The 12,651-nt window shown below is 35.2% G+C and overlaps 1 long non-coding RNA gene across 7 annotated transcripts; it reads left to right on the top strand.

The window, feature by feature from the left end:
• Positions 1 to 4,255: 4,255 nt before the first annotated feature.
• Positions 4,256 to 11,206, top strand: LOC137041271 (uncharacterized). Of its 7 annotated transcripts, XR_010898078.1 has the most exons (8): positions 4,256 to 4,601; positions 4,997 to 5,075; positions 5,418 to 5,497; positions 7,023 to 7,085; positions 8,097 to 8,163; positions 8,287 to 8,366; positions 9,607 to 9,670; positions 9,943 to 11,206. It is a non-coding gene; the product is annotated as an uncharacterized lncRNA (long non-coding RNA). The 7 variants fall into 7 exon arrangements; XR_010898076.1 differs by lacking the exon at positions 4,997 to 5,075 and having other exon boundaries at positions 4,260 to 4,601; positions 5,418 to 5,522; positions 9,943 to 11,202; XR_010898074.1 differs by lacking the exon at positions 8,097 to 8,163 and having other exon boundaries at positions 4,262 to 4,601; positions 9,943 to 11,197.
• The last annotated feature ends 1,445 nt before the right edge of the window (positions 11,207 to 12,651 follow it).

Raw genomic sequence — 12,651 nt, 5'->3', positions numbered from 1 at the left:
CATGAATTAAGGACAAAGCTTTTTTTTTCTCTTTAAAAGTTTTATTAACTTTTTTTAATAGATTTAATTAAATTTAATAGCCTCATGAAAAATAGATATCAGTGTCTTACTTAAATGACGTGTTAACTCTTGAAAAATATGATTGTTCATCCCCAAAAATTTGATAATTTACTCACCCTAATGTCATTCCAAGCCTAAATGAATTTATTTCTGTGTAGCATAAAATAAAATGATTTGAGTCTGTTTTTTTTGTTCATACAATATTCAAATGGTAGCCTAACCAAAATGGCTTGGTTGCCAACATTCTTCAAAACATCTTATTTTGTGTTTCACAGAAGTCATACAGGTTTGGAATGACACGAGAGTGAGTAAATGATGACAGCATTTAAAAGAAGTAAATTTAGTTTACTGCATCCTAGCTCAAAATCATCAGTGCTTTACTGCCAAGGGCATTTCTGTGTGACAAAAAAAAAGCAATATTAAGTTTATCTGCATTTGTCGTCAGAAGCCATTGCAATATCTTCCTCGAAATCACAGACAGAAAATTGCTGTTTCAGATGCTTCTCCGTCTGCATATACATCATCATCCATTGGTGATGCCCCTTTGAAAATGATTTGTCTATGAAGCTTTGCCAGACCATAACTCAGTTACTACCACAAAATCCTAGCCACCCTCTCAATTCATGTTTCACCCTTCTTCCTTCAGGCCATATATACAGACTGCTGCCCCATAAAAAATCATGCCTGGGGAAAAGTTTTGTGCTCTCAGCTATAAGAATGCTGATTTTACATCTACTGAATACAAATTTCCAAAGTTTTTTTTCTTGTGTAGTATGTCAAGTTATTTGTACAATATTATGTGTATTATGTGTAGTATGCGTATACTATGTGTGTTGAATGTTACTCCTGGTACAGGCTGTGGGGGAAAAAAATCCTCTATTGAGGACAATAAAGAATAAATCAATCAAATCTCTCCAGAGATGTTCAATCGGGTTCAACTGTGGGCGCTGGCTGGGCCACTCAAGGACATTCACAAGTTGTTCTGTAGCCACTCCTTATTGTTTGTTATCCTGGCGTGCTTGATTCATTGTTCTGTTGGAAGATTACCCTTCTACACAGTCTGAGGTCCAGAGTACTCTGGAGTAGGTTTTCATCAAGGATGTTTCTTTACATGGCTGCATTCATCTTTAATTAATTTTCTTTTCTTTTCTTAGTCTTTCAGTTCCTGTAGTTGATAGACATTGCCACAGCATGATGCTGCCATCACCATTCTTCACTGTAGGGATGGTATTTGCCAGGTGATGAGCAGTGCCTTGTTTCTTCCAGACGTGGCGCTTGCCATTCAGGTCAAAGAGTTCAATGTTTGTTTCATCAAAACAAAGAATTTTATTTATCATAGTCTTAAGAGTCCTTCAGGTGCCTTAGCAAACTCCAGACAGGTTATCATGTGCAGTCTGGCCACTCTACCATACAGGCTTGATAAGGGCCATATCCATCTTTTCAGAAGTGAGGGGGGACAGAAATGTTGTAATACCAAAACATTTTTGACCGATATCATTTATCGCATCTCTTACTTTTAATTTGGTAAGATATCAAATGCAGAACAATAACCACTAATATCTATAATATTTTTCTCCTATATTTTATACCAATTTTTGGTATAAAAAAATTGATTGGTTTATGTACTACAAACACTTGTGCATGAAGTCTCCATAGATTTTATGCAAAGTTATATTTATATATTTATGAGGATTTGATGCTCAACAAACATTTATGATTATTATCGATTATTGAAAACAATTGTGCAGCTCATGGTGGCGCTTAATTTTTTTTGGGAAACCACCATTCAAACTTTTGTGGTAAAATTAAAAAAGAGAAATTATTTATTATTACTTTTTAATACTTTAAATTAATACTTTTATTGATCAGACATGCATTTAACTTTGGATGAATACTTTTATTGATCCGACATGCATTAAATTGATCACAAGTGATATTTTTAATATTACAAAAGATAATAATTTACTTAATAAATGCAAATAAATGCTGTCCATTGAACTTTCTATTCATCAAAGAATCCTGAAAAATAAAATGTATCATAGTTTCCACAACATTTTTAAGCAGCACAACTGTTTTTAACACAGATAGGCTAATAATCATTAAAAGACTCGGTACAGCCTATCTTTCTTTTATAAATATAATAAAACTAAAGACTTTTCTGAGATATGAAGGATGCAATACTGCTCTATAGGTACTCAAGATTGATGTGAGATTGACTGAAACTTAGTGTTTCACCCCCCCCCCCCCCCCCCGTTTAAGCTAAACACAAAAGATGTCAGTTAGCACTGCATTATAGGCCTACTTTATTGTCGATAAATAAACCTACATTGAGATGGTTTGAAAAACACACATAAAGCATATATTGTGGCAATCATCTGATTGTCGTCGTCATGTTTCATCACTCATGATTGTTTTCCTTCAGCTGCAGCTCCAGATAGGGTATCACTTCTAAGAATCTGCTTCTTTTTTTTTTTTGACTTTTTTTGACAATTTAGATATGAATAAAATGACAGGTCATGCATAGATTATTTTTTGTCTCTGAATTTAAATGTAGATGTTATTCACATTGATTTCTATGTAAATAAACTTGCCTGTGACCTCAAGAAGTGTGCTATCAACCGAGGTTAGAGAAAGCTGTCTTTAGCGTTCCTGATAACTTGCCCGCCCCCGCGCAGGTAACGTTGGTTTGAACATTCAGCGAGACCCAGTAAAAGTGCGGGGGATGAAAATACATTTTATTAAAAGTGCGGGGGACCTGAACGGTGAAGTGCTGCAGAGTTGTTTGTTGTTCTGGAAGATTCTCCTCTGTTCAGAGAGAAATGCTGGAGCTCTGTCAAAGTGACCATCGGGTTCTTGGTCCCCTCCCTGAATAAGGTACTTCTTCCCCGCGATTGCTCATTTTGGCCTGGTGGCCAACTCTAGGAAGAGTCTCTAGAACAGTATTTACAGATGATGAACGCCACTGCACTCATTGGGACCTTCAATGCTGCAGAAATTGTTCCATGTTCTATACCCTTCCCCAGATATGTGCCTCGATACAATCCTGTCATTGCTTGGTTTGTGCTCTAACATGCACAGTTAAATGTGGGACATTATAGACAGGTGTGTGCAGTGGCGTAACTTACTAATGATGGGCCCCAGTGCAGGCTATGTCCCCCCTGGGCTGCACCCTAACCTAGCCTATGTAACACTTTAGGTTTAGGTTTCATTTCTATATCAGGATATCTGTTGTTTATAATTATTTACAAATCAAATATTAATGGCTTATTCTGTGTCACCATAATGTAGGGCCTACATCCCTTAATTGTAAAAAAAAAAAACTCAATTGTAAAAAAGAACTCAATATTTGCGCGCTGTGAGACTGCGCGCTTTCGGATGAGTGCACAGAGACATGTTCTCATTCACGTCTTCTGGCACTACATGCGGGTGATGATGGTGTAAATGGCTGTCCATATTCGAACCTAAGGCAGCACTCGCATCCATTGAACAAAGTTTATAAAGAGAGACCGTTTTGCCCACGTTTTTCTTTTATAATCGGTAGTGTATCACTGAGGAGCCAGTGCTTGTATCCATCAAGAGAAACATAAACAAAGTATTATTTTCAAGTTACAACCCTATGGTTACAACCCATAGATGTGAGATGAACCACATCGTTAGACAAGCACGCAGGCCGCGGTTTGCCTCATCACATTTCGGACGTATTGTTTCGGTGATGAAAGTCTTCCGGCCAAGAAGACGGCACGGAGAATGCACATGGTCCATTTTTGGTCGAATATTTGATGCATCCCTAATTAAAATAATGAATAATAATAATAATAATAAATTATATTATGGGCTATTATTTAAACATAAATATAAAACTGAATAGGCTACGGTTTCTTTAACCCTGGCTGAAGAACGCACCGGCGAGTTCTGATGTTTTTTCCCCTCACGAGTCATGACGGGGGATATAACTTGCAATACTCCGTAATTTTTGGCCATACAGATAAATGTGAGACATAATTATAAACTATTAATTGTCTACTTTTATTTGTGTACACTCACATAACAACAAAACTTTGTGCTTTAGTAAAATTAATTAAAAAAGGTGCGCAAAAATCTGCGAAAATCTGAAACTTGGATCTGAAACAAATACATGACATGATCTGTGGTCAGATGCGGGGGGGGGGGGGGGGGGTTGGGAGAGAGAGCATCTTGACAGCAAACACTTTTGATTTGTATGATTGAAGCTATTTCATGTCTACTATATAGGGTTTAAAGAATCTGAAAGCACTAAAGACTGGATCACAAAAGCGTTTTTGTAATAATTACATATTTAATGAGATTTTAAATGATGTCATGGTTTAACTCTATGTTAACTGTATGTTTATTTGTGCAAATGTTGCTTGATTGTGACGTGTTTAATGTGCGTGCGCGTTAATATATTCGAGTTGCGTTCAAACCGTTCAAACACTGGAGCGGCTCGGAGTTGCCATGGAAACTGGGAACCGTCAACTGACAAGCAGCAAAACTCCGTCTCTCGCTGTTTTCACTGGTTTCAGGTGAGTTTATAGTCTCTAAAATCACACAAATAATACATAAAACTGTTCCTGACACGTTTCTTACCTGTAATTGACACGCTTCTGTTGAATATTTACTTCATAGAAATGGTTACGTGTCTTCGAAAACTTCAGTTAGCATTAGCCGTTTTCAGAAGAGCTAACATAACAGGCTATCGATTGAGCTCTTGCTTATGAAAGTTTGGGCTTTTAATCACATCTTTATGTGTAGAAAACATTTTTTGATAGTTATGCAAAGGTTTAGCTGGTAGTAAGCTAATTTATTTAACCTAAAAGTATGCGATGTAACACTAATCGGTGACGTCACTTACACGTAGCCGAAAATCAGATGAAAACTCATTGTAAACAAATATTGATATCATAAAAAATTATTACAGGACTGAAAAAACCCTCTACAACCTAGGAGGAAGCTCCCAAGGTTTCAACATTTCTCAATGGAGCTTTTGACAGAATAAGGTGAACAGAGGAAGTTCATAATTTAATATGTATTGCATTAATTTCACAATATATCTCACCTATATCACCATGCATCTGTAGTTTTCTTTCACAAAATTATATATATATATATATATATATATATATATATATATATATATATATGAACAATACTGAATGATCAAACCTTAAAATATAAAATCTGTTATCTTAAGAAATGTATTTATATTATTTACTTTGTTATGTTCTTCCTCTTTTCTACATTTTAACCTCTGCAAGCTAGAGCTTGGTTCATTGTAATAAACCTGGCATTATATATGAAATATGTTTGACTCTTTGACAAATTGCATTTTATGTTCCTAGATCCTCCCATGCTGATGGCCTGCAGCATCCCAGCAGAGTTGAGCACAATCTCCAAGGCTATAAAACCATATGATGTTTGAGTAAGCTCAAGCTCAAAAGTTTGGGGTCTGTAAGATTTTTTATGTTTTTGAAATAAGTCTCACATTTAAAATCATTAACCCCAGGTTGTTTAATAATAATAATAATAATAATACATTTTATGTGTAATGCTCTTTATATTAAACAAAATCTCAAGAAAAAGTGAGATTGTCATTGAAAAGCCTAAATAATCTAAATAATCAGTAATCTAAATAATCAGCTAAATGAAGAAGGCAACAAATATAATTAGGGATGCACTGTTATGAAAATTTTGGCTGATACTGAGAACTTTATATTTGAAAGCCAATAACCGATATATGAGCCGAACATAATTTTTGTTAGCATTAGTTAACCAACAATGAATTAACAATACTTCTACAGGATTTATCAATCTTAGTTCATGTTAATCTCAACATTTTCAGATCCAAAGTTGTGTGTTAAGATTAAGTAATAAACTGTAAATGGACTGTTAATAAACAAACATTTTATTAGTAACATTAACAAATGTTATTGCTCTCTGTTCGTGTTAATGCATTAGCAAATGAGACCTTATTTGTGAAATGTTACCAACAATTATATTGCCTAACAAAAACAAAAAAAAGCCTAAATAATTTTGCAAACAAGTCTTAGGAAATATATTATTACAACTTATATTCGCACAAAATCACACACAGGTGAATACCTAAAACTCCTGTGGATGCTCTTCCCTGAAATTGGTACAATAAAGGGCTGCAGGTTATTAACTCAACAAAATGCGTCCTATATGAGATCAATCAGATGTTGTCTACATAAACTTAATATTACGACACATGCTTAAAATGACGCAAATGCACAAGCGATCTTTACTCCTGGTCAGAATGCGTTGGTGACGCGCTCTTCTCACAACAAAACTGAAACACAACTAAACCCAGAGAATTCACAACGTTTTATTACAAAAAAAAGTCCTCAATACAGTGTTATGTATATGACAGTCCCAGTAGTTATTAATGCTAAGCATTTCTGTTTAAACTGCGCACGCTGAAGCTAGACCGATAAAATGAAGCACTTTATAATTACATACACAGATTAAATATAATATTACAACTTACAATGGCACAAAAGGCTGCGAATGCACAAGCGAACTTGACAGTGCTTGTCATGAAGGTGTAACTCCGTGGACTCGCTCTTCCCTCAACAAACGCGCTGTAACACAACAATCTTGCTGCAAATGTTGCACAAAAATGTAGTTTCCTGTTTGAAGTGATTCCAATCATATTTCGAGCAATTCAAGCCCATCATGGCGGACAGCGCTCCTGTGTCTCAGCTTAAGGAAATAAGACATTATCTATCGGCTTGATTCGGTCACATTTTCTTATCGGATCAATAAGAATAATATAAAAAAAATGCTCATATATCGTCCGATAACGATATTTTGCTTATATCATGCATCCCTAAATATAATGTTATAATTGTAGTTATGATAATTAATTTAACTGTTATGATAGCAGGATGTCATGTTCGTTAATATATTTTATTTCATTTCTCTAGGTTTGTTTTGAGTTATGTTTGCCAATGAGACAGAGACCATACTGCACAGTGTTCCACTCAAAGGTATTTATTTGTATGTATGTATTTTTACTAGAGATGCACCGATTTTGTAATTTTGTGACCCACCGATACCAATTTTTGACAATTTTCTTTTAATAATTAACACCATATACCAACAAAAACTACTTTTCTTACACTGACTATCACAGCAAGCCTAGTTGCTGTAAAGGTCTTGAAGTATCTGTGTTTATTACACGGCTCTGTGAAATACTTGATTCTGATTGGTCAATCGCTCATTCCAGCGGTATGTTATTTCCAGATAACACCCGCTCATCCGGGTACTGCGAGTTATCTTGACCGGTTCTACTTCTGTGCTTAACGCTGGCGCCATCTTGTGGCTTAAACAGCCGTGGGTTACAATGGAAGACTTCAAGGCGGGTTTCCTTTATAACGTTTTAAATATGGATATTTTTCTTCCACAAACGCATCGATTCGAATCAGAAGGCTCTATTAACCCATCGGAGTCGTGTGGAGCACGTTATTTGACGGACAGCTGCATGTTTTATGGACTTTAAACACAACTACAACTACTGCTGGGATTAACGTTAGCCTGGACTTTTTAAATATAACTCTGATGTATTTGTCTGAAAGAAGAATGTCATATACACCTACGATAACTTGAGGGTTAGTAAATCAGAGGCTTGGTTTCATTTTTGGCTGAACTAACCCTTTCAGCATTCATTTTCAACATTTAGCAGCAATAGATAAAGGCTTAAAGCAGGTTGGAACTGTTTTTCTTCGCGGAAGCTTTGCGTAAGAGCTAATACAATATTTAATCTCGAGACAATATTTTGTGTCTAATAATTATTTATTTGATACTAGTAGCCGTGTAATAAGCGGGATAATGTCCACCCAGCCGGTTGTTATCGCAGAATAAACCCCTTCAGAGTGATGCTCCGCTTCGCCTCGGGGTCCTGATCACTCTGAAGGGGTTTATTCTGCGATAACAACCGGCCTGGGTGGACATTATCCCTTACTTAATATATGACTAGTTGTTTTTTTCAAATTAATCAGTACAATCTCAGAACGGCTTTGGAGATGAAGTTCATCTGTTCATGTCGTCACAAGCTACTAGGGCTGGGTATTGACACAAATTTCACAATTCGATTTGATTACATGACATTGTTTACAATCCGTTACTGACATGTTTCTCAAGTGATACGGATTTCATTAAGTTGTCCTGTATCTTTTAACACACTTTCAGATGCTCATCCATGTTTATTTGGCACTGGTTCTCTTGAGCTGAGCTGCGGCAGAGCGATCTCACATCACAACACCAAAACGGTATTTATGTTTTTAAATTTTGTTTAAAAAAAAAAACATTTTCAAACTGAGACTTTGTAAAGTCTTAAAGCACATACATTTATTGCGATTTATTGGCTGGGAGGCGCACTACAATGTTTATTTCATTCATTAACTGAAAACAGGGATTTAAGAATGAATATTGTTTTGTAAAAGGGAGACTCGGATTGAAATCAATATTTTTTTACCCAGCCCTACAATCTACCTTGCTTATGATAATATAAATATAGTATTTACTCAGCATAAGTGCACATGGCTGTGTCTCTATGTAATAATAATAATTATGCCTAGATAATTGCTTATTTTTCACTTGTTTTGTAGTAGAGATTATTTTCTAATTAATATATGATTTTTTTATAATCCTAGATTTTTTTTTTTTGCAGTTCTTTTAATACAGTTATATTGTAAAACTAAAATCCCTATTTTCAGTTTGCGTGCTAGATTTGTGGCTGCATTTGAAGTTCTTTTTCGCTAATATATAAGAAAATAATATTACTGTTATATGCATGTCAGATAATAAAAATACTGTACTAAATACAGTAGTTTACTGTATGTATTTGTTCATGTTCTATTAAGGGTTAAGTCTGAAGCACACTATAAAATAATTCTAGCAACTCATACAGAGCTAGTAGTATCAGATCAGTACTCTGTATCGGCCGATACCCTGAGCCTAGGTATCGGAGTCAAGAAGGAAAAAGGTTATCGGAACATCTCTAACTACCTATCTACTGCATGGAGGTTGTAAGATGGCTTCAAGAAGATTTCTGAACTGAAAATATGGACTTGAGGAGGATAAACTACTAAAATAACTTATTTATTTGTATTTTTAGATATAATGTGAGGATTAGAAGAGGTGTTTTATACAGTATTTGTCAGGATGGTTGTTATTTTGTAAGATTAGTGAGAGGCTGTACCTCCCATTTTTGTGTCTTGTGTACTATAACTTTAGAACAGGTGCTGCTGGTACTCCTTTGACTTGATTGAAAAGTTTTTCACTTTCTACTCTCATTAGCTCATGATATAATTTTTATAGCATTTATATACTACTACTACTACTACTATTACTTCTGCTACTACTACTAATACTATTATTATTATGTTAATATTATTAAGCAAAGTTATTAACAAAGATCTTTAAAAAAAAAAAAAATGACCTAATTAGAAAATGACTTACTATGAAAATACAGTTTTACTTATATCTATCTTTCCTTTTACTTTACAGCACATCACTGACCAGCTTTGTGACACGGATTCAAGATTTCCACCATTCCATTTATCCAAATGAGGTTAGTAAATACGTGGAGGTTTTTTTATTCTATATGAAAATTAAAAGAAATGTGACAAGGTCACTGGTCTTCTCATAAAATGCCATGTTAAAGCAATATTCAGATGGGTGAGTTGAGAAATCATTCCTTTTGGGGAATATCATACCACAAATATTGTATATTGAGCTAAATTGAAATTGAACCTGGAAATTATCATTTGTGATACTGTATACCAGAGATGCTTGATAAAGGATATGTATGATGGATTTAGAACTGATCTATTTTTATTGCAGGTTTTCAGGGATACCCAGTTAAAGGCATCAAGACCCCAGATGTTTGCCTGGACAGATGTACCAACAGTCCACCACACCGACCTCTGCTTTTGCATAGATGGCTGATTTACTACCATGTTCTGTGCTATATTATTATGTGTGTGTTGCTATTATTATAGCAAAACTGAGCACCGGTGACAGTGAAATGTGTAGTTTTAAAGAATAGTCACACATCACTAAATGTAAATCATACAGAAATACGCATGATTGGCCAAAATTTTACTGATCTACAAACGTTTGAGCCTGAGTTTCTTGCAATGAAGATTTTAAAAAGGTTGTTTTGTGTTTGGGAACGAGAAAGGAAAAAAAACTACTAAGCTTGCAACTCTTAAAACTTTTTCTTGATGATTTAATGGAAATATTGTCTACAAATTCCACTGTCACAGTTGTTCAGTTTTGCTACACTAATACTAGATATCAGTATAGTCAATATTCAGATCTCTTTTTTCCCCAAGCACATTTAACAATGTCAATTACATCAAACTTCTTAACTATAAACAATATACCGGTACTCATCAAACCTGCACCTATTTGATCAAAAATACAGTAAAAACTGTAATATTATGAAATATTACTACAAGTTAAAATAATTGTTTTCTATTTTAATTGACTTCTGTAAATCCTGTGATCAAAGCTGAATTTTCAGCATCATTACTTCAGTGACACATGATCCTTCAGAAATCATTTTGTCTCATAATAGTTTAATCAATAGTCTCAGTCACAGTTAGAAAAGAAGCAGTGATAGTGAATTGTGACAATGTTCTGCCTAAAATCTCCTTTGTGCCCTAATAAAAATAATATAGGCTATTTGGTTCAAAAAAACATGACCAGTTTTATTCCTGAGTAAATATTGCATTTGTGTAAATTGGTATATAATTAAAATTGGTATATAATTAACTTTGATATTTCTGTGTATTTGAGTGTAAATGCCTTTTCTATATTGTAAACCCATACGAAAGGAAAATATATTTACCAATATATTACTTGAAATATATTATAATATATTGTAAATACATGGAATAATATATTGATGGTATTATACAATATATTATATATTCCTGTAATATATTGCAAAATATACAAATGATTGCCGCTTTCATATAGCAATATTTTGGAGAATATAAATATTAAATCCTATATATGTGAATATATTGCCTAATGTATTACATGATATTTTCCAATATACTGCAACATATTTTTGTTTCATAAGGGAATGTTTTTTATACAGCAGGTTTGTATACTCTATGTAGGCTATTTGTAACTGTATTTGGTAAATATTAAAGCAATGTTAACTGAATGTGATGTGTGTATTTATCTATTAGTATTAAGTATTTAAGATTTTAAAACAAGTAGAAAATGACTGTTATACAGTTGCTTCACCTAACTGAAATCAGCATCAATATTAGGTATAAACCATTAGATCGATTTTAAGTTGATTCTATAACGTTGTTTCACCCAACTGAAAATCAACATCGTTTCAACGTTAGGTAAGCAAACCAATTACGTCGATTTTATGTTAGTTTTGAATGGCGTGTCTGACGTTGGTTCAACATTACTTCGATGAGCAAAACGATGCCGGATCGACGTCGGAGATCAACGTCGTTTCGATGTCACGAGAAACGTCGTTTCTATGTTGATTCAATGTCAGTTTGCTATCTGGGGAAACATACGTCTAAAGAAAGCTTGAAATCGCTAGATTTAAATCAAATAATTCACATTTTATAGTGAATTGTGGAGCTCACTGGCATAGAGCGGAATATCTAGCGGAGCGTCACGCAACTGTGCTCCACTCACATGCTCTGATGAAAAAGGTGGTCAGTATCCTAAGTGTGACGGTAGAACGCGACAGCCGTGTGATTTTCAAATCTGAAACCAGTGCTTTTCATTTGAAATGTGAGTGTCACAATATTCTGCGGAGTCACTTTGTCGCCAGGGGCCCGTTTGCAATGTGGGCATGGGCCTGTGTGCGCTGCGGGCCCCCTTCGCGCACGGGCCCCAGCGCGGCTGCACTGCCTGCACTGTCAGTAGTTACGCCCCTGGGTGTGTGCCTTTTCAAATCATGTCCAATCAACTTAAATTACCACAGGTTGACTCCAATCAAGTTTTTGAAACATCTCAAGAATGATCAATGGAAACAGGATGTAGCCTACCTAAAGCCTAGTTCAGACTGCACGATTTTCAAACTCGTCGGGTCAATGCTCTTTTCACACTGCATGACTATCTGTGGTATCATTCAGTCACTGCTGTGTTCACACTGACCGATGGTTTGATGACAGAGGAGTTCACACTGCAGGACTGAACAAGAGGAAGAATTGCCTACAACTCTCTCTCTCCGTTGCGCAAACTACGTTTCCCAACTACAGGTGCGATGTGACAAGTAAACAACGCTAGATCACATGTGCGTCAGACCGGAGTTCTCGCGCGAGACTTGGAATTGTTATTAAAAATGATAAACTGCACAAAGTTTGCTTCATATTGTATGTGTGCTGATTTGAGGAGAAAAAGAAAAAAATTATGGCGGAAGAAATTGTTGGAGAGACAGAGGGAGCCAGGATTGTGTTCTGCAAAGACAGTTTGAGGTAGGCTAAATAAACAATTTTGTAATGTGCTGCTGCTGTGGCTGGATGTGCAATGTTTGGCCTTTGTTTCTGTTTGATAGAATTGTAAATA

Source organism: Pseudorasbora parva, chromosome 15 (assembly GCF_024679245.1).
Source record: "Pseudorasbora parva isolate DD20220531a chromosome 15, ASM2467924v1, whole genome shotgun sequence".
NCBI classification, from domain to species: domain Eukaryota; kingdom Metazoa; phylum Chordata; class Actinopteri; order Cypriniformes; family Gobionidae; genus Pseudorasbora; species Pseudorasbora parva.
The sequence above is the reverse complement of the archived record's forward strand: the minus strand, read 5'-3'. Positions and strand labels throughout refer to the sequence as shown.